Genomic DNA, 22,820 nt, shown 5'->3' on the forward strand with positions numbered 1-22,820 from the left:
TCCAAGTGATGTCAACAGGGCCCCAGTGTTTTTAGACATTTTAATAAAAATTCCTTTTTAAAAAATCAGATTTTGCTATAAAGTCATGCTTATAATCCCTATGTTCTTTTCTTGACAGTATGTTTTTCCAAAAGAATCCTCAGCCATCCACATAAAAACAGTTTCCATATATGCGAACTGGAAATTTTTATAACTGGTAGAAACAGACTAAAAACTGGACTTTCAAAAAATACAGTTGGCCTTTCATGTGTACAAGCTCCACATTCACAGATTCAACCAACTATGGATAGAAAATACAGTATTCCCAGATTGGGCAGCCCAAGGATGCAGAGGGCTCAGTTTTAATTTTCCCAGGTTATACAGGACCAATGTTGGAATTTTAGCACTTCTGGATTTTGGCATCCATCAGGGTTCTAGAACTATTCCCTCATGGAGAACGTGGAAGCACTGTATATACCAATGGCAAATAAGCAGTGAAAATTTGCTTTACGCCACTAGTCATTAGGAAAACGCAATTAAAACTGCAATGAGATGCCCTATACAGCTACTAGGATGGCTATAATAAAATCAGAGAAGACGGAGTACTGATGAGGATATGTAGAAACATCAGTGGTATAGTTGCTTTGGATAACAATAGGGAAGTTTCTTTTAAATTTAAATATACATTTATCACATGACTCAACTATCAATTCCTGGATGTTTACCCAAGAGAAATAAAAGCATATTCATACAGAGACCCATTTGCTAATGTTTATAGCAACTTTATTTGCATGGCCTTAAACTAGAAATAATCCAGAGGCCCATGTATTAGTAAAGGTATAATCAAATGGAACACTAGTTTGCGATAAAAAAAATACAATATAGACATATGTAACAGCATGAATAAATCTCCAACGCATTAAGTAAACTCAATAAAAAACAATCAAGGCTACATAGTATATGATTCAATTTTTGTGACATTATTTAATAGCCAAAACTGTAGCCACCCAAATCTGAGTGGGGTAGACAGGGGCTAGGTGTCAGGTTGGGGGTGAGGACTGATTACTAAGGGGCACTAGGTAACATAGTACTTTAGGTTGCTGTAACAGAATATCATAGACTGGGTAGTTTATAAACAACCAAAATTCATTTTTCACAGTTTTGGAGACTAGAAGTTCAAATTCAAGTTACTGACAGATTCAGTGCCTGGTAATGACTCACTTCCTGATTCAGAGGTGGCTGTCATTCTTTGGTCTCCTCACATTGTAGAAGGACGGGATATCTCCAGGGTCTCTTATAAAAAGCACTATCTCCTTTGATTAAGTCTCTGTTCTTATGACCTAATCACCCTCCATAGCCTCCAACTCCCAATACCGTTATATTGGGTATTAGATTTCAGCATAAAATTTCAGAAGAATATAAAAATTGAATCTATAGAAGAAGGGAATTTTTAGGATGAAATGTCTCCATTGAAGTGGTTGTTACACTACTGTAAACATTTGTCAAAAATCATCAAAATGAACACTTAGAAAATGCTGTTATATATAATTATCGTTTGGTTGTGTCCCTCCAAAAGGCATGTGTTGGAATATAATCCAATGAACCACTGTTGGGAGGTGGGGCCCAATGGGAGGTGTTTAGGTCATGAAAGCAGAAGCCTTGTGAACAGATTCATGCTGATTTAAAATAACTTAAGGCTGGGAGTTCAATCTCTTGCTGTCTCACCTTCCACCATGAGATGACACAGAAAGAAGGTCCTCACCAGACACTTGCCTTTGCATCTTGGATTTTCCAGTTTCCAGAACCATGAAGAATCTCTACAAATTGCCCAGTCTCTTATATTCCATTATAGCAGCACAGACTGAATGGAACTATACATGCATTGCATTTGAATGACTATTAGTAAGAAATTAAACTTTCACCACAATAAAGGAATCTTTGAATGAGCACTGGGTCCCTCTGAGCAAGGACATGGACAGATGTTATGTAAGAGAAAGGATTGGATCAGAACTTTGAGAGCAGAAAGCATCAAATATTCTACAGCTTGAGCCTTCTGTAATGGTAGCAGTAGGAACTGAAGATTCCTATGTTTTTGTTATCTTACATGGTGAATTGGACTCCACTAATGGAGGGGCTTAAGATATGAGCAGCCATTTATTTTGTATAAACAGTTGTGCAAAATGAATGTGCCAATAAACCATAACAAAATAAATTGGGAGAGCTTCAAATCTAATCCACCTTTTAGGAAGTCTATGATGGATAGACTTGACCTACAGAATCTAGGCACACTTTTGATAAGCCAATAATTTCCTCTCTATATAGATACCCCTAATTCAGGCTTCAGGGGCTAAAAAGTGTTTCCAGAGTTGCAACAAAATGATCAATACTTGAACAATATAACACACACTACAAGATTCCTTACTTTGAATGTTGAATATGTGTAGATATAGAGATACTAACTGAAGAAATTAAAGTTTGGCAGCTTTTGAAAATGTAGTCATTCAAATATGTAAGGCATTGTTTGATGACACAACCAAAAATAAAGTTTTCATATTTCTTTATTCAGTATTTTACATAATCTAGGGAGATATAAACTTCTGGCTAACAACAAAATAAATGTTCGCTTAAGAAACAAGACTCCCAGACTTAAACATCGTTACAAAAATACATATGTGACCAGCTATGTTTGGTTTCTCCACTGTCTTTTGGTTGCACTCTAATTTTTCCAGCTTGAAGTATCTTGTCCTTATGCATTTTTAGACATCCAATACAGAGGTAATATTTATTTATTCAGTATTTGTCACTTTGAGAGTACTATGTTTTCTCAGATCTGAATCATCAAGTTGTTCTTGAATATTATACATTTCATTTTCAGGGTAGAATAAACTTTGTACTGATTATATTTGAATTTGTTACTTGAAGTGGAAATTGTAAGTGATAGCAGAAAGCCTGAGTGCTTTGAAATGAGGAATACTGGATAGTGAAATATTGGTTTAAATTCTGGATCTTCCAGTGATAGCTGCCATCAAGGACACAATTTCTTATCATTTTTAGCTTTAAATCACTCAATTTGGACATAGAAATAATAAACACATTTTACAAAGTTATGCTGGTGTGATGAGATCAGCATTCAGTAAAGGGAAGCTGATACGACTGTCAGTCAACGGATTCATCTAGCTATTTACCTACCCTTCTTTTGTTTTCCTCTCTGCAGCCAAAAGATTTAAGTTCAAATTCTGGATTGATGGTTTATTACATCTGTGACTTTTAGCAAGTTATGTACTTTGCGGTCTAAAATTTCACACTTATAAAGTATGATATTAACATTAAAGAGTCTATAAGAATCTAGTTTAGTGCCTGAAATATAGTAGGTGCTCATTTAATGACAGCTACTGCTATTTTAACTTTTAGACATCACTATTACTACAAAACTGGCTTTGATATTTTACCTTTCTAAAATCTATTTTTTTGCTTCCTAAAATGCAGACTGTCCTGCATCCAAACTATATTGGAAATTAAATATTTTAATGGAAAATAAAAATCACACACAGGTCAAGTAAGTTATAGTGGTTTTGAACAAAAGGCATACAATTTCTTTTTAAAAAAATATAAAAAGTATTAAAACTATGTTCAACACGAATATACTTATGTGTGTATTATATACATGCTGGAAATATCAGTTTTTAAGGGACTACATAGCAGCTACATGTTTTGATAATTGACATTATTCAGCAAATTTTTCTAATACATGAAGTATGTCAAATGATGAGTTCAGTATAACATTTTTATCTGCATTGCTTTGTTACTTTTGTGCATTACTATTAAATGCATTGTTATATGTTGCTGTAAGTTGTATTATTGCATATTAAAATCATTCTTAGATAAAATAAAAATCAACAAGGTCATTTGCACAGCTCGAGAAAATGTTTTTATCATACGGAGATTACGCATTTTTCTTTTAGCACTTTTTTTTGCATGAAATCAATTATTTCAGGTTTTTTTTTTAAAAAAACAGCTTCCAGGTAAAGTAAATATTTTCACTTTTAGCTACACATGGATATCCTCCATTATTTATGTTGTCATATACTTATCTTAGTAAAAGGTTTGACTAAAAATAACTGCTTATCCAAAGTGTACTTATGTTAAGTGTAGATATATTTTGAGTAAATAAAAAGCAGGTATTTTTTTCAGAGATAATCTTAAAAATGCTTTTTCATGAATCTCGAAGTTAAATAGCTGGAAATGAAATCCAGAAGTAAATGATACCACTTGTAAACATACCTCTGACATTAGGAGTATACAGGAAATTATGACAAGTGTCTGTTATCATAGATAAGTAAGGGTATCCCATGGGTAACTAAAAATGAGCATATTTAATGGGAGCCAAGTTTCGTATTTTTAAAAGACATGGAGAAATTTATTTCATAAGAAAAATCTGTTTAAAATGGAAAATCTTTGTAAAAAAACTACTCTTTTTAAAATCCTTTGCTAATGGCCTTCTTGAACTTTATCTTAATGTATATAAGAATTCTTCAAAAATCACATTATATAATTAATTAAGGATTTTAGAGAAAATTAGAAAGATACTGCAATATGTCAACAATGTTTAAAACTGATGTTAAATAAGTCTGGGCGCAGTGCCTCACTCCTGTAATCCCAGCACTTTCGTAGGTGGGTCACCTGAGGTCAGGAGTTCAAGACCAGCTTGGCCAACATGGTGATACCCCAACTCCACTAAAAATATGCAAATTACCTGTGTGTGGTGGTGGATACCTCTAGTTACAACTACTCTGGGAGGCTGAGGCAGGAGAATTGCTTGAACCTGGGAGGTGGAGGTTACAGTGAGCGGAGATCACGCCACTGCACTCCAGCCTGAGAGACAGAGCAAGACTGTTAAAAAAAAAAAAAAGAAAAAAATATCGCTGCTAAATACGTTTCTGGCTATTACTAATTTCTATTTGTGATGGTCTAGTTTGTGCTTTTCTTTTTTAATAAAGACTTGTTTTTTAAAAGAAAGCACAGTGATCTGGATGATGTCTTATGGTAAAGCCTTGGGGTAAACTCCAAAGGGTAAGTATTAGCAGTGTCGATGCCACCTCATTACAGTAACCACAATACCACATTTAAAGTGAAAAAAAAATCAGACTTTTGTGAAGTGTCTTGCAAATTCAAATCCTTTCTATGATGGCAAATAAAACAGGAATTTGGAGCACCAAACTTGCCCCTTCCTCTGCAATAAACTAAACACAAAAGTTTCAAACATGTTTTAGAATGAATTCCTAATTTTATACATCAAATGACCACCCTCTCATCACATTGAATACCTATGGTAAGAAATTAGAATTCTCTCTCTCGTCCTTCCTTGTTAGTGTAGGGTAGAAGGGATTTTTTTTCCTCATCCATCACTAGGTTCATGGCTGAAGCACCTATAACAAAAGACAGTTTAACAACAGAAAAGCGTACATATTTATTTAATGTAAATTTTATGTGACATGTGGACCTTCAGAAATGAAGACCCAAAGAAATGGCGAAATCTATGTATATTTATGCTTAGGTTGGATGGGGAGTAGACAGTCATGAGGAAGCATGATTGAACAGAGGGAGTATGATCTAATGGTAATAAGCTGGGGGAACTTAGCAAGGCCTGTTTGTTCATATTACTTTCTGTGTCCCAGTGTGACATTCCTTGTCTCCAGATATGAGGCACATGAGGCTCTTATCACATACTTCAGAGGAAGATCAGATTTTTTTTTTTTTTTTGAGACAGTGTCTCCTCTGTCGCCCAGGCTGGAGGGCAGTGGCATGATCTCCGCTCACTGCAAGCTGCACCTCCCGGGTTCACACCGTTTTCCTGCCTCAGCCTCCCGAGTAGCTGGGACTACAGGCACTGCCACCACACCCGGATAATTTTTTGTATTTTTAGTAGAGACGAGGTTTCACCGTGTTAGCCAGGATGGTCTCGATCTCCTGACCTCGTGATCCACCCACCTCGGCCTCCCAAAGTGCTGGGATTACAGGCGTGAGCCACCGCACCCAGCTGAACATCAGATTCTTTTACAGCTTGCTTCAGAGAAGAAGGATTGGAGAAGGTCAGAGACCTTTGTCCTTTGTGATTTTCTCAAATGTGAAGGTGCCATCTTCTGGGGTAGCACGTTCTGAACCCAATGCTCTGGGGTAGCGTGTTTTTATTTGTAGAATATCAAGAGAATGGTGTTGCATCTTTCAGAAAACCCAGTCTAGAAAATCTTAGGAATGAAATATACAACCTAATTTTATACATTTTTCTAATTTCTATTTATGGTTAATATTTGAAGAAACATTCCCTCATGCATATATAGTTTTAGTTTAATGTAAGTGGATAAGATACATAATAGTGCTGGTTGCAAAGATTTTGTGTTCCAGAAGAGTTCAATAATATTTTCCTTAAAGGTTGGCTTGTAAGAAGAAAATTTATTTCCAACATTTTAATCTTTGACTCTGCATTAGCCATTTTCAAGTAGATAAATTAATTTTTTTCACTTGAGTTATTTACTGAAAATTCGTGAACTTAATTGCTGAAAAGCTTCAGCTTTTGCTGTTTTTTTTTTTTCGCTAATCAGTGATTCAGTGATTACTATTTCTTTTCTATTTTCTTTATATGTACTGTAATTTCTCAATGGCATTCAAAAAACCCTGGAAAGCACATTGAAAGTGGAATTATTTGAGCTGGACATATACTTGTGCATTAAAAAATTCTCCAAATATGTCTTTAAAACTTAATTAAAAATGTCAACTTAGAAACTTAATGTGCCTGGGTCTTAGTCCAGAGGACAGTGGTATCAGCTGAAACAGGAAGATAATGGAAGGGGATTTGAACTTTATGATAAGGACTCCTGGTCAGTTTAAGAAAGACAATGACAGGATCAGAATATACGTTACTGCCTGCTGTGTATATGCAGCAATAGCGGTTATACCTGGTTCTTTGTCTCCAAATCAGAGCACAGGCCCAACAAGAACAATCCTCGGTCCACTTATGAGGGAGTCTTATCCACTCAGTTGGAGGGATGGTTTCCCTGCATATTGCTGCAAACTTCCTGTCACTGCACCAGAGGTTTAGAATTAGCATTAATGACCTTCAAACAGCTTAATTTCCCCAGAGTCATTGAACACAGCTAGTTGGCCCTACTAGGCTGAAAGCCATATGGCATCAATTGTAAATGTTTTGCTACCATTTCCCAACATAACCACCTGCCTGATTTACTGTTTGCTGGATGCTCACCTTGAATGTGAATATGTCCACATAATTTTTTTCTTTAAATTAAGAAATGTAGTTTAAAATTATGATTCATTTTATCCTATTAAGATGTTGAAGGGGGATGCTGAAGAAGATTCACATTGTCAGTTTTGTATAAATCCACTTGTTGGAGAAAAGTGTTGAAATGAAATTAACAAAACCATCATATAAATATAAACGTGTAGATTGTTAAAATTACAGTTTTAGGAAATTTGCAACATAAAGTACAAGGTAAATAAATATCTCATTTTGAACTCACATATTTAGTACAAAATATTGCCCAAAATCCATCCTAGGGCTTGGGGATATTTAGAAAAGAGAAGACCCCCAGAGCTATAAATCATTAAAAAACCAGATAGCTTAACTTCAAAATGCATTTTATTTTTCTTAATCTTGGGTTTCAAGATAAAACCTTGAAGAAAACTGTAGAAGCCTTTACTCTTAGCCATAAAATAGACTCCATTTCCCCCCCTTTCCTACCATGTATACTCCCTTCACATTTATCTAATTGTATGCTGTCATCTATATGCCTTCTTAGAAGTTGCAGGGGCTAATCTTGAGTCTGACAAAGGAAGCTTGGAGACTCAGCTGCAAAATTCCCAAGATTACTGCAAGGTGGCTGGCTAGTCAACAACCCCGCCATTGTTGAGATGCTGCCAGCTCGTGATTCAGGAGGACTGAGACACAAAATAGCCACCAGAGCAAAACACACAGACACTGTACTCAGCACAATTCTTGCGCACCTTCCTTATCAATTTTTCCACACTTAAACCCCTACCCTCACCCCCAAAATTGAAGTGGTTGGTTTGAATGGGAATCCGGCCACATCCCCTTTACTAGTTTTGGTTAGTAAAATCCCTTTCTTTCCACCAGACCTCACTCTTGTGAATTGGACTCTGCAAGTGGTAAGCATTCAGATCTGTATTCAGTTACAACGAAGTGATCTCTCTGCAATGGATACAGAAAAGATAGGTTCAAGGGGAAATATAGGGGAAGAGGGAGCGGGAACTTAAATATTGGGGATAAATGAATTTGGGATAATTAAAAGCAGACATAGAGAAAATTCTGAAGGGACACTGGTAATAGTGTATATGGAGACATTGTGCTCCTCAATGGAAATGTTGAGGGTACAATATTGCTTCCATGCATCTCCCTTTCAGCAATTCAGCCCAGTGACTTGATGCAATGACATCACCCGTTCTCTTCTGAGGAAACAGTTTTAGACATTCAAAGCCCAGTTGTTCAATGTAGCCGAGATTCTTTAATTTCTATTTCAGCTAATTAGTAGCAATACAAACTCTTGCCAAACAAGAAATGTGAATTCTTAAAGATTAAATTTTATTTTATCTCTATCTAGAGGTAGGAAACCAATCTTTTGGGAGGCACAAATTAGGATGACAGCCAAAATTCATTTCTTCATTCCAAAATAAAGCCTTTATGTGTAGCGAATTATTTTTCATAATTCTAGAAAGTGGCATGTTCCAGCAATTATAATTATAAAGTGTACTGTTTTTGGAGGGTAAAATAGTAAGTCACATCATTAAGGTCAAAATGATGTTTAAAGGAAAACTATAACTATGCCTTTAGTATATTAAAATTAGATAATATTTTGTACATCTATCCCTGCAAAATAAAACACTTTTTATATGTTTTCTTTGGCTCACACACAACTAAATTTGATGAGATAAAATATACAAATATTTGACAGGGTCAATTTCCTTTTCAAGTTGGATTTTAATTAATTCAATAAGCATGTATTGATGACCTACTGTATGCAATACATTTGGCTATATTTAGCATATCTCATTTTGCTCTATCATCACGGATCGTGATGTTTGTGACGGGGGATGTTTGCGACTGGAAGCTTTTTTTTCCCATTAGCCAAATAAATAAGTAGGTAAATGCTTAAATATTTTTTTAAAAATCCACGTGGTGTTATTTTGAGAGGTATAGAATTTATCTAAGCTCCAGTTCCTTCCATTGGAAAAATGAGTATTTAAATGAGGTAATATGTATAAAGGCAATGGCGGCTGGGCACGGTGGCTTGTGCGTGTAATCCCCGCAATTTGGGAGGCCCAGGTGGGACGATCGCTTTAGCCCGGGAGTTCAAGATCAGCCTGGGCAACAGGGAAAGACCCAGTTTCTACAAAATATTTTTAAAGTTAGCTGGGTGCAGTGGCACGTGCCTGTAGTCCCAGCTACTTGGGAGGCTGTGGCAGAAGGATTGCTTAGGCCTGGGAGGTTAAGGTTGCAGTGAGCTGTGATCGCGCTACTGCACTCCAATCTGAACCACAGAGTGAGACCCTGTCTCTAAAAATAAATACAGAAATAAAGACATACATACATACATACATAAAAAATAAGGCAAAGAGTAGGCCCTCAATAACATGAGCTAATATCAATCTGTATTTCCATAAATTGGTATCATTCTATGTATCCATAGCCTCCAAACCTGTTATAGTCCAGTCTTTGGCTCCTTTTCCTGTGGCTTTAAAAATTTATATTAGATAAGGAAAAGAATCACACTATATACTTACCCTTAACTGTTTTATAGTTATTTTCAGATTTACATTTCCTGTGGTTACCAAATTACAAATGGCTACATGTAAAAACATACCTTTCTGGACAGTTTAGTTTCTCAAAGTTCAGAGCAACTCATATGCACTTACATGTAAAAATTATATAAAATATGCATATGTTAACTTCTCATATATACTTAAAAGATACCTAACAAAATTGAGAGTTCGCAATGGTGTTACACACATATTTGAAGTTGCAAATAGAAAAAAACAGATATCCAGAAATCAGGCTGAGTTTATACCCTAGAGATATTTGCAATTCCTCCATAATAAAGTGACAGAATTTGTGACTTTGAAGCTAAAAATTATGCATAACTGCATTTTACACCATTTTAGCCATCAACAACTTATATTAACAACTAAATTAAGTTATACATCAAGCCAGAAAAGATCGCAAATTTCTTATGTTCTAGTATTGGAAGAAGAAAGGCATTTTTAGTTTAAAATTAAGTATGTGACACAAAATGGCCAGATGGTGCACACAATCCATTTGTTGCAGGGCTTCTAGTTCTTTCCATGCATTGGAAGAAAACCAGGTGACAAGTTAGGCAGCAGTTTTTATGTAGGACATTTCCAAATTGCATATAATCAGAGAATAAGGATCTAGAAGGTAACTTCCAACTAAAACAAGCCATTCTGACTCAAAGTCACAAGAATTCAGTCTTAATAATCACAAATGCTTTCTGTTCTCAAGCTTAAAAATCTATTCTCTATTTTCTTTGGACTCACAGTGTCTTAGAATTTTTGCACACATAGTCTTACATTTTCCTCTTCACAGAATGGGATTGGCAGAAAAAATGAGAGAACTTTTTGCAGTTAGTGATTTTTTCCAAGATCACAGAGCTAGTCAATACACCATGTGATTCACATAAAACATGAGAATAGCCAGTATGGGGTACCTAGAAATGAGGAGCATTGCAATTATAATACAAACAAAAATTATACCCCATTTTACTAGTTTGAATCATTACCACAATAAACATGGATTCATAAGTTAGGCTGTGATAGAACCAAAAGAAGACATTTATGTGATTTTTTTTTAATGGCATGCATCTGCTCAGGACAGGCTGTACTTTTTAGAGGAACAACTTTATCCTTCAGTAAAAAATTCTGAAGAAGTGTGATATCAAAGCTCAATTAAACTTGATATTTAAAGTCTTTATACCAAAATAATCTATTCATGAACAATACAAGAATGAGATTTGGCAGGAAAGCTATGTCAGTATATCTCATGTCAGTGCCTAGCTAGGATGCTAATTCACAAGAAAAAATATTGTCATTCTCCAATGTCGGACAGTTATTTGAAGCCTGTCTGCTTTTTTTGGTAGAGATACTTTAAATAAGGAACCTGGGGAAAGAGTTACAGATATCTACTGGCATGAAGAGGAAGACCGTTTACTGAATATAATTGAATGGATATTTTTATGAGTATTGGTATTATTTCAATTTTCAATTAAAAAAATAAACTGGTATATGCAAAATCTTCATGGTGTGGGCCATATTGAAAGATAGTAAATAATTGAAATAAAATGCCGAGATATTGGTGGGGACCCGTCTGCACCTACTAGGGTCTTGATGTTACCTGAGCCCCCTTAGGTATTTTAAATATGTGCCAGAAGACAGTGCTTCTCAGGACATGATTTTTCTATTCCTAAAAATAAGTTACAGGAAAAATAGACAAATGAAGACTAAATGTTTCAAGAGGGAACCCATATAATGGGTTAAATGAGGCATAGGATAGCAGTGTGTGAGGCATTTTGTATTAGAGCTCATTTAAAATACCATCGGTTACATGAGGTTTCAGAAAAAAAGAAAACAGCCTGTGTTCTGCATAAACAACTGTATGCAATGTATTGTAAAATGGGTATGAGGAATTAAGGAAAGAATGCCTTTTCTTCTGGTGTTCATCTTCCTCCTGGTTCCTAGCCAACTACAACAATTTGTTTTATAATCTTGCTTATGGCACCTTCCATGGCAACAGGTGTTTACTCATTTTGACAAATGCCACTTTATTAACAATCGTGATGTATGCAAAGAGGACTAACAATCCCTCTAGTTATGCAAAGGACAGGCACAGTACCCGCTGGGGATCAGAGCCTACCAACTTTGTGACAGCTCACAGTATATTTTCACTATTGAAGCCAATGGAGTATATATTGAATATACACGTTGTTCAAGGATTGGTCCTGCTTTGTGCTTGAGGCTTATTTTATTTTCAATGTGTCCTGATTTATTAAACTAGTTTTATGATGGGCACACCTAAAGAGCATCTGCCTCCTATAGAAGAAATGGCCATGTTATAGTGACAAACTTGGCAATGTAGAAATAAACTTAGAAATGTAGGCAAATATGAGATGATACCTGAACATCATCTCAGCCACACCACAGTTATTGAGATATTGTTTTCTAAGGGTAAGGTCCAAACACTTTATCATATTTTTATATCTTGCATGTAGTAGATAATTTATATACATACCAATCACACACACACACACACACACACACAGACACTCAATGTCATAGCAATCTAATTAGAAATAAAAGCTTCTAAATTTCAAATAATGTGGAGCAAAACTATAAAATATTGTCTTAAGTTTTACAAATTTTTTAAAAAGATGATTCACAGAATTATGGAGGATATTGATCCAATTGAATAAAACATAAAGCCCTGAATACTTCTCCACTCTTCCATTTTTATAGAAACTAAGAAGCAATTTAAAGATTTCTTTTTTAATGTGAAGAAAAATGTTTTGTTAGATTTTCTGCTAAATGCCATTTAAATAATCAATTCGCCAACATTTAGGGAAATTGAGTATGCCACTTCCCTAAAAAGCTTGTCATTTCTCTTTAGGGTAACGTGTAACAGAGATGCATAGGAAAATTCAGGGATGTGCTTTGAAATACTATTAGTAGATAGCAAATGGGGGATAGATGGATAAAAATTTATTCTATATATTACTGGGCAATAGTTAAAGGGAATAATGTATCTCTCTATATACATGGGTCTCAAAATTGGCCTCAAAAATGATACTGAGTTAAAAAACACTAAGTGAAACATGGTGAATATCACATTTCCCTGTGTAAATATAAAAATAGAAAAAATATAACAATCATTGTTGATATATATTTAGGAAAGAAAGGATTAATTGTTTAATATTGAGAGTAGATTAGACACACACATATATTAAGTATATAAGAATTAGCCTTTGGATTTAATTTTTTGTTTTAATCTGCTGTATCTCTATTTACTATTTCATTCATTATTATTTTTGGTTTTTATAATTGCATTTCTTCTGCTTGGGTTTCTTATGTTTTCCCTAATATCTTAAGTTAACTGTTGAATTTATCTGTTTTCAGACTTTATTGCTTTCTTGTAGGTTTTAAATATGCTTTCCTATTTCCAAATCTACAAATTTTTCAAAAAAAATTGTTTTTTTCTGACTTTGAACTTCGTTGTGCTTAGAGAAGTATATCTGTCTGATAATTCCTTGGAATTGGCTGATATGTGCATTATGTCTTCCCCACGTGGTTCGGTTTTCTCTGAAGCTCCGTGCGTACCTGAGAACACTGTGTATTCCTTCGTATGATGGGTTTGCTGACTTCTTCATATGTTTTGAGGAAAGTTATTAGAGGCATCGAAGTTGAAATGAGTGTATAATTATCATTGTTTTATGATGTTTTCCATTCTATGTGATGCTTTGTGCCTTAAAGACTTCACTCTATAATATTAATATAGATACACCAGCTTTCCTTTGACTAATATTTAAGCTGCCTAATTTCTTATCCATTGTGTATAAGTTTTCCCATGTTTTTATTTTCATGTGTGGTTCTTCGATAGTATAATCCTGGATCTTGTCTTTTATTGAATTTAACCTTTAACTAGAAAGTTAATTTATTTACATTTATTAGGATTGCTGTTATATTTGGATTCATTACCATCCTATTTCTTTTTATGTATATTCCTATTTTGCTTCATCGCTTTTACTTTTTATCACTTTTTCTGCATCCTTTACATGAAGTTTTTATTTAAATTTTATTTCCCTCTTTATTCTTTTAATAGCTACCATGAAATTTTAACAGATTTATTTAAAGTCTACATTAATCATTTTCTCTATTCCTTCTTTATATAACATAGGGAGCTTCGAATTATAAAAATCAAATCACCTGCTATTTAGTCTTACTTATTGTCCCATATTTTAATTATATCCTTTCTTTATTCCCAAATTTCATATTTTTGTTATTTCACATACACTCTGTGGTTTATCTACATGCTTTCCACGTTCTTCACTCAACATTTCTTCTTGTATCTCCAGCTTTCCTTTTGTGGTTATTTTCCATCTTGTTGACATATCATCAAAATTTGTTGAAGTGTGAATCTATTCACTTTTAGGTTTCCTAAAGGGAGTTTTAGTTTTTCTTTTAGGTTTACTTACATCTTACTTTTGAATTATTTCAAACATGACAAAATATGTGAGAGGAGTACAAATATTAATACTTCCTATATACCTTGCGCCCACATCCTTTACTTGTTTATGTTTTACTGAATGCACTTTATCATTCTCTCTCTCTCTCTCTTTCTTCATCCTCAGTGTTCATTTTATTACCATGTTGACAGGAAGAGTTGTTCTTGATATTAAGTAAGGATTTTAAATCAGCTTATTATCACTGCAAATTTCCAAAAGACAGAAAGAAGGGTAACAGTGTGAATCTCTCTATGGCTTCTAGTAAAAATGGAAATATTGCTTAGATTGGAGGAAGGTCATAGAGCACTCTCAGAAGAAATATGATCGTATTGCCATCATAGAAGCAATACATTTGTCTTTTGTCTCCTTACTTGTTTATATTTTTTCAACTATTTAAATCAAACAATTTGAGGTGAAAGTTCACCACCACTCTCACCTACCAATAACAAGATAGAACACTGGAAATATTATTTCCCAAACATGAGTTTTCATTTTGATGATAGTCAGCTACTAATCTAGATGCTTGATATAAGAGACATTATCTAAGCTCTACCATACCTGTATCAGTAGAATTACTTCCCTATTATACATGAAGATATACAGGCATACCTTGGAGATATTGCAGATTCAGTTCCAGACCACTGCAGTAAAGCAAACATTGCAATAAAATGAGTCATATAAATTTGTTGCTTTTCCAATGCATAAAAAAGTCATGTTTACATTACAATATAAGCAGCTGAGTGTGCAATAGAAGTATGTCTAAAAAACAATGCACATACTTTAATTTTAAAATACTTTATTGCTAAAATGCTAAGGATTATCTGTTCCTTGATCAAGTTGTGATTTTTCACAGGTAAAGGGTTTGGTCCCAGTGTTGGTGGCTGCTGACCAATCAGGGTGGTGGTTTCTTAAGGTTAATGTGGCTGTGGCAATTTCTTCTAACAAGGCAGCAATGAAGTTTGCCACATTGGTTGATTTTTCCTTTCGTGAAAGATTTTTTTTTTTTTTTTGTAGCATGTGATGCTGTTTGATAACTTTTTCCCCACAGTAGAACTTCTTTCAAACCCAAATTCTGCCACTGCTTTATCAATTCAGTTTCTGTAATATTCTAAATTCTTTGTTGTTATTTCAGGAATGTTCACAGCATCATTACCAGGAGTAGATTCTATCTCATGGAACAACTTTCTTTGCTCATCTGTAAGAAACAACTCCTAATGCATTAAAATTGTATCTTGAAACTGCAGCAACTCAGTCACATCTTCAGGCTCCACTTCTAATTCTAGTTGTCTTGCTGTTTCCACCACATCCGCATTTACTTCCACTGAAGAGTTAAACCCCTCAAAGTCATCTGTGAGAGTTGGACTCAACTTCTTCTAAACTCCTGTTATTGTTGATATTTTGGACTCCTCCCAGGAATCACAAATGTCCTTAGTGTCATCTAGAGTGGTGAATCCTTTCCAGAAGATTTTCAATTTATTTTACCCAGATTCATCAAGGGAGTCATTATGGCAGCAATAATCTTACTATGTTTAGTTCTTATGTAATAAAACTTGAAAGTTGAAATTACTCCTTGATTCAGAGGCTACAGAATGGATGTTGTGTTAACGAGCTTAAAAACACGAATATCCTTGTTCATCTCCATCAGAACTCTTGGGTGTTCAGGTACATTGTCAATGAACAGCAATATTTTGAAAGGACTCTTTTTTTTCTGAGCAGTAGGTCTCAAGAGCAGGATAAAAATATCCAGTAGACCATACTGTTAACAGATATGCTGTCATTCAGACTTTGCTCCATTTATAGAGTACAGGGACAGTAGATTTAGCACAATTTTTACTATTTTCAGAATCGTTAATCAGTATTGGCTTCAACTTCAATTTACCAGCTGCATTAGCCCCTACCAAGAGTGTCACCCTGTGCACTGAAGCTTTAAAGCCAGACATTGACTTATTTTCTAGCCATGAACGTCCTAGACAGCATCTCCTTTCAATATAAGTCTGTTTCATCTACACTGAAAATCTCTTGTTTAGTGTAACAACCTTCATCTATTATCTTAGCTAGATTTTCCAGATTATGTGCTAAAGCTTCTATATCAGCACATGCTACTACTTCACCTTGCACTTTTTCTTTTATTTTGGGATGGCTTCTTTCCTTAAAAATTATCAACCAACTTCTTCTAGCTTCCAACTTTTCTACTTCATTTCTCTCAGCCTGAAGATAATTGAAAATAATTTGGGCCTTGTTGTAGTTGGTTTGGTTTTCTATCCAGACTAATAAAACGTTCTTCATATCAGCAACAAGTCTCTTTTACATTCTTTGTCGTTCATTTGTTCACTGTAGTAGCACTTTCAATTACCTTCAAGAACTTTTCCTTTGTGTTCCTAAGTTGGCTGTTTGTTATAAGAGACCTAGCTTTTAGCCTCTCTCAGCTTTCAACATGCTTTCTTCATTAAGTTTAATCATTTCCAGCTTTTGACTTAAAGTGAGAGATGTATGATGCTTTTCTTCTCACTTGAACACTTACAGGCCATTGTAGGGTTATTACTTGGCCGAATTTTAATATTGTTGTGTCTCAGGGAATAGTGAGGCTTGAGGAGAAGAAGAGAGATGGAAGAACAGCTAGTTGCTGAAGAAGTGGGAACACACATGATATTAATTAAGTTCACTATCTTATATGTGCAGAGTGTATGGTGTCCCACAAACAATTACAATAGTGACATAAAAGATCATTGATCACAGATAACCATAACTAATATAATGACAATGAAAAAACCTGAAATATTGTGAGAGGTACTGAACTGTGACCCAGAAACCAAAAGTGAGCACATATTGTTGGAAAAAATGGTGTGGATAGAATTGCACAAGGCAGGCTGGTCAAAACCTTCAATTTGTAAAATCACAACATCTACAAGAAAAGTGCAATGAAACAAAGTACGCTTGCCATTGCTCCAGGTTACAGAGAGAAAAAGTGGAAGAGATTAGATTCAAATCAAATCTCTGTGATGCCAAAATCCATGATCTTAATCATTAAATACATTGCTTCCAATTTTATGTCTAGATAATATATATTTCATAGGTTTTATATAAAAATCTATTGTTTAACATCATCTCATTAGTAATATATATATAATATTCAGAAAGTTTAAACAATGGTTACTTAAATGAACTACTGCTTTATTAAGCAAGATACAAATCTTAATCTGTAATATATATTTAGAAGTAGGATTTATAACATTAAAATAAGCCATGATGGTTTTTCCAAAATAATGAGAAAATGACCCCTTAAATCAATTATACTTTAAAAAGAAAGATGCCTGTTTTGTCTGTCTTTATGAAGGAGACGAAATTTGGCAAGGCAAAAACTTTAGGTTGTTAAAAGAAGCAAGTTAACTCATGTTTATGTTTTATAACTTATTTTATTTTTTAAAACAACCTTGAGTTGAGTTTTCTTTGTATTTATTTTGTACTATTTTAAGATGTATAGGTCATTTGCAAGTAGTTAGTTGCTGAATTTTCGGTGCAATCCAAATACTTAGTTTAGTATTACCTGTGGTTTACCTGCTAATTTAAACAGATGACTATAACATGCAAATTAAGATTATAACCACGCATTTTCAACTGCAAACTATATGGAAAGAGTATTCGATATGAAAAAGACAAAATAAAAATTTCATAGTTTCTATTTTCTTTGCAGTTTAAAAATGAATTGGAAAATGAATTAGTAATAATGTTTAAAATGCATTTAATTGTGTTTTTTAATGTTGCATGGCATAAAATTTTGATAGCTCGGTTAGAAATGTATGTCTGAACTAGATTTCACAGAAACTGTTTTCCTCTTTCTATTGGTGAAATACTAACTGCTGTGTCTTGATATGACCACTTGATGGAACTCTTTCATTTTGTTTTCAGCATTCTCTAAGCAGTGACAAACTTACCTTTCTGGGCAGGTATAAAAGTATATATATGTATGTGTGTGTGTATATATACATGTGTATGTATGTGTGTGTGTATATATATGTATATATATGTGCGTGCCTATATATATGTATATATATGTGTGTATATATGTGTATATATATGTATGCTTAAAGGAATTCGTTATTTGGCATATTTAGTATTCTCTACCTTTTTTATGTATGTCAATTTTATTTATTTCTATGGAGAACCACAGTGTTAGTAAGTCGATCTGTAGAAAAAAAAATACTACTTCTTAAATAAACTCTTGTTCTCATTTCCCTCCAAGAATTTTTGGCAGAAAATTAATTTTAAATAATTCTTAATATTTAAATATAATAATATCCAAAATGTTATTTTCTTTATAATCAAACTGAAACTCTATTTCTGGGATGCCTTCAAAATTAATAGTCAGAAGCATTCACAAGGTCTTGGGAATTAGAGGGTGTTAGGTAGTTGTGGGAACTTCCTAACAATTATCCTTATAAAGAAAGATAGCTTGAGAAGAGGAGAGATTGATTTTGAAGTGAAGCTTTCAATAAAGTCATATAGAACAATTAGGAAAAACTAGAAGTGAAGGACGGGGTGAAAATCACCTTCTCTTCTTTGAAAACATTGACGCTATAGGTCATCCAAGAGCTGTGGATTAGGTATCAATCATCTATTTGTGACCTTTCATTTAAACTTTCTGAAGTTTTGCATAAAATAGGGATAATCATAAATCTCTCACGAGGCTCAGATACAATAAAACTCACTATAGAAACACATTTGTAAACTCTAAAAACATCGTGGAACTAGTAGTTGTTGGAATGATCACATTGTTGTAAAGAAAGCCCACATTAAGCATGTCAGCATATCTCGGAGAAAAAGGCCGTCTTCGGTAACTCTACCTTACAAAATATTTTCCATGCTCTGTAGTGTCTGGCTCCTAGTCAGAAGAATCTCAAGGAAGTAAGGCCTCTTTTTTGTTTGCCATTTATTCTAAGTGATCTCTGCCACTTCAGTGGCATCTAGTCCTATGCTAATGGTGGCCAAATCATTTTTCCAGTACAGAATCTCTACATGAACTCCACCATCCTATTAGACACTTTCTCCCCAATATTCTGAAAACTTAAATTTCTCTTTGCTTAAACCAAACTCACTGTGTTTATTCTGCAAAACTGTTGCATACACTTGGCTGACAGAGTTTTTGGTTTTTAAATTGATGACTGTGATTAATTTCTCTTTTGGCTCCCCAGTACCCAGCCTACAGTAGTCAGTCACTGATTAACCATTGAATGAATGAAGTATTCTGAAGCTCAAGACATAGATTTGACCGAATGGTGATAATTTCAAACATTAATTTGTTTTATTGTGACTCTGTTAGAGATTGGCTTATACAATATTACTTTCCTAGTGATTCTTGTTTTTATCTATTTTTGGTCTACACAAGGCATTGAAAATATAAGGCACTGAATGTGCCCTCATTTTCAGAGTTTAAAAGAAATTTCATTGCTGCACTAATGATAAAAATTTAATCAAATCTTTTTTAGGAATAAGTTATAAAATACTATTCATGCTTTTTCTCAATATACACTTTTTCTTCTTCAATTACTGGAGTGAGGAAACTCACTTAAGAGGAATGTCTTTCAATAAGAGCAGCTGTAAGGAAAAAGCATATTTTCACTGCCAAGAAAAACTATCAGATAAAATACATTCATTGTACAAAAGAATTATGAACGATTTCTGTAGACATGCAATATGGTATGTACTATTGAATGTGTTGAGGATAAAGTAATAAACAAAAGTACATGTTCTTACATTCTTTGAGCTTGTGTGGGAAACCCAATATAAACAAATGTGCTATTTATATTTTGGTTTAACTTACTTTATTTCAGGTTGCAACAGAACTATACAAAATGTGAAGTAGGGAAGGTGATGAAGTAACACAGGCTGCTATTTTCTAATGGGTTGTCAGAGAAGATCTGTCTAAGGGGAGACTTTATATAGATATCTGAGTGAAATGATGGGCCAAGTCATTTGGGGAAGACATTTTGGATTGCCTCGAGAGGTCTCAAGAACCTTCCAGGGCTCTCCAGAACCCCTCTTCAGGGATCTCTGAAAAGATACTGATTACAGAGATGTCTGAGGACTGAGCTGGGACAATCCAACATTTGTAGTACTGATGCAAAGAAAGCCCACCAAAAGAGATTTAGATCATTTCTACAGTTCTATAAAAATATTTTTATGACTCCTAATTTTCATTTAGTTAGCGTATTTTTTCTTCTTCATGTCACCTTTACCCTTTTGTTGACTGTAAAGAAATCCATACACTTACGCAATGTATTCTGTGACAGCATAAGCTGTTTTCAATGATGGGAGCATCAATTTATAGGTAAGTATAACTCAATTAAAGCACATAAGTTCAGGTACTAAAATCAATACAAAGAGCATATTCTGCTACCTCCCAGTCGCCCGCCCCCGGTTTACATATGCTTAACATTTCTGGTGGGCAGAATCTTGCTGCTTGTGTGGGATTCTTGACATCACAATATTCATCGTAGAGTAGGCATGCAATGGTTTTAATTTAAATCAATAAGTTAATCTCAAGGGGCAGGGAAGTGAGCAAAAGGGGGCTTATGACCCTTTTTCCTAAAGAGCAACCAATGGTCAGCCATCATTGATTGCTACACAAGGCCACTCCTGAGATCCCAGTTCTAATATCATAAAAAATCAAGTACATGAAAATAATAGAAAGTGAAACCCATGCTTTCCTGACAACAGTGTCTTGCTTCTGGAGATAAAACTAATGATTTTCCCAGAAAATTTTTAAGCAACATTTGGAGGAAAAGCTAAAGAGAGATTTGAATATTATTCCTTTAGGACAGGATTGCCTGGTAACTTACAGGGCACCTATTTAAATGTGAACTTCAGATAAGCCTCTAAGTATTTAAGAGGTTCTTATACTAAAAAGTTATTTGTTTTTTACATGAAATTGAAATATAAGTAGAAATCCTCTATTTATATTTGCTAAATCTGACAATCCTATGTTAGGAATACTTTAGACAGATTAGGGTAAGATACATTTTCTGGAAACATCAAGCAACCTATTTTTGTTCGTCCATCAATCAAAGCCAAGGAGCCAATAGGATAGATTAGTATGGCTAAATGTCTTAGGCTATTGGCAAAAAGTGTGGATGTAGTATTTTTCAAGACAAAATAAAAGAAAGGAAGTTAGCTTTTAGATGTACGAAATGTTCTTTCTTAGCTATGATTTTATTAAAAATATACTGAGATGAGAAAATCAATCCTTTCTCAGATGAGAAGAAATCCAAACATAAGCACAATAAAACGTGTGAAAGCAATAAAATACATGCTATAGAATTCAACCATATTCAAATATATACTGATAGAGCAAATATGAGAGAGGATAATAGTACATGAAGCTAAACTAGGCCCTCTTCCATGAAAAATCATAGGCTCAAATTGTCTGTGGAGGGGCTAGGCCACTCATAATGACAAAAGATGAAGACAATAATAAGAGTTATATAACATTTTTAGTAGTTATATTAAGCTTCTAAGTGAGGTTAAAAAGTAACAGAAATATTCCCAACCGTGTGATAAAAACATTAAAAAATTACTACAATTGACAGAACTCCAGGATCATAGGAGACTTGTTAGATTCTAAAGGAAGTTGCTAATGAATAAGGAAAGCTGTTAAACAGGCATTGAAAATCTCCAAAGAACTAGGGCATGCATTAAAGAAATCTTCAGGAAAATGCAATATAGTAAAATTCAGAAAAAAATGTTTAACTGTGGTGTGGTATAAAACTCCAGTGGTGTGAATTTCAGAATCAAGAATAGACCTGAGAAGGAAGAGGAAGAGGAGTAGGAGGGGGACCTTTCTACCAAAGATCATTACCTGTCAAAACCATGAAGTCTCTTAATAAAATAAGCTACTGACTAGATTTTAAATTTGCATTGGAAATGCCATGACGATTAAAAATTTTTACATAAAAAAAGGCCTTGGTTATTTGAATGTGTTCTCTAACTCTGGTTGTGTGCTTGGAATTAAAGCCCTATCACTGGCGTTCCAACTCTGCTGTGATCCTGTTTTGGGGGCTAGTTCCTGGCAATGATGCTATGAGCATATTTGCCAAATTGTCTAAAGACCACTTTTCTTGTTATGCAAATATCAGTTTAGTCATCCAACTTGTGTATACAGTTCTGGAACAAGAAGCATCTGGAAAAAAAAGAACATATTATGACACTTAGCTAAAAGTGGGGGATGGGGATATTCTTTGGAGGAAAAGAATTCTATCAAGGACCTAATATATTTAATTCTGTTCGTTAAAAACAAATTTCCAATGGTTTCAAACCAGAAATTAATTAAAATAAAAATGGGAGTTAACATGAAATATTAACAAAACTTTATCATTCCTATTTGTTTTTGTTAACTGTGATTAATAAGTGTTCAGAAAAAACATGGCATTATATTAATGTCTCGTAAATATTTGAAAATGTATAATTTAGCACTTCTTACATTTCTTTATTATTATTATTATACTTTAAGTTCTAGGGTACATGTGCACAATG

Source organism: Symphalangus syndactylus, chromosome Y, assembly GCF_028878055.3.
Source record: "Symphalangus syndactylus isolate Jambi chromosome Y, NHGRI_mSymSyn1-v2.1_pri, whole genome shotgun sequence".
Lineage (NCBI taxonomy): Eukaryota > Metazoa > Chordata > Mammalia > Primates > Hylobatidae > Symphalangus > Symphalangus syndactylus.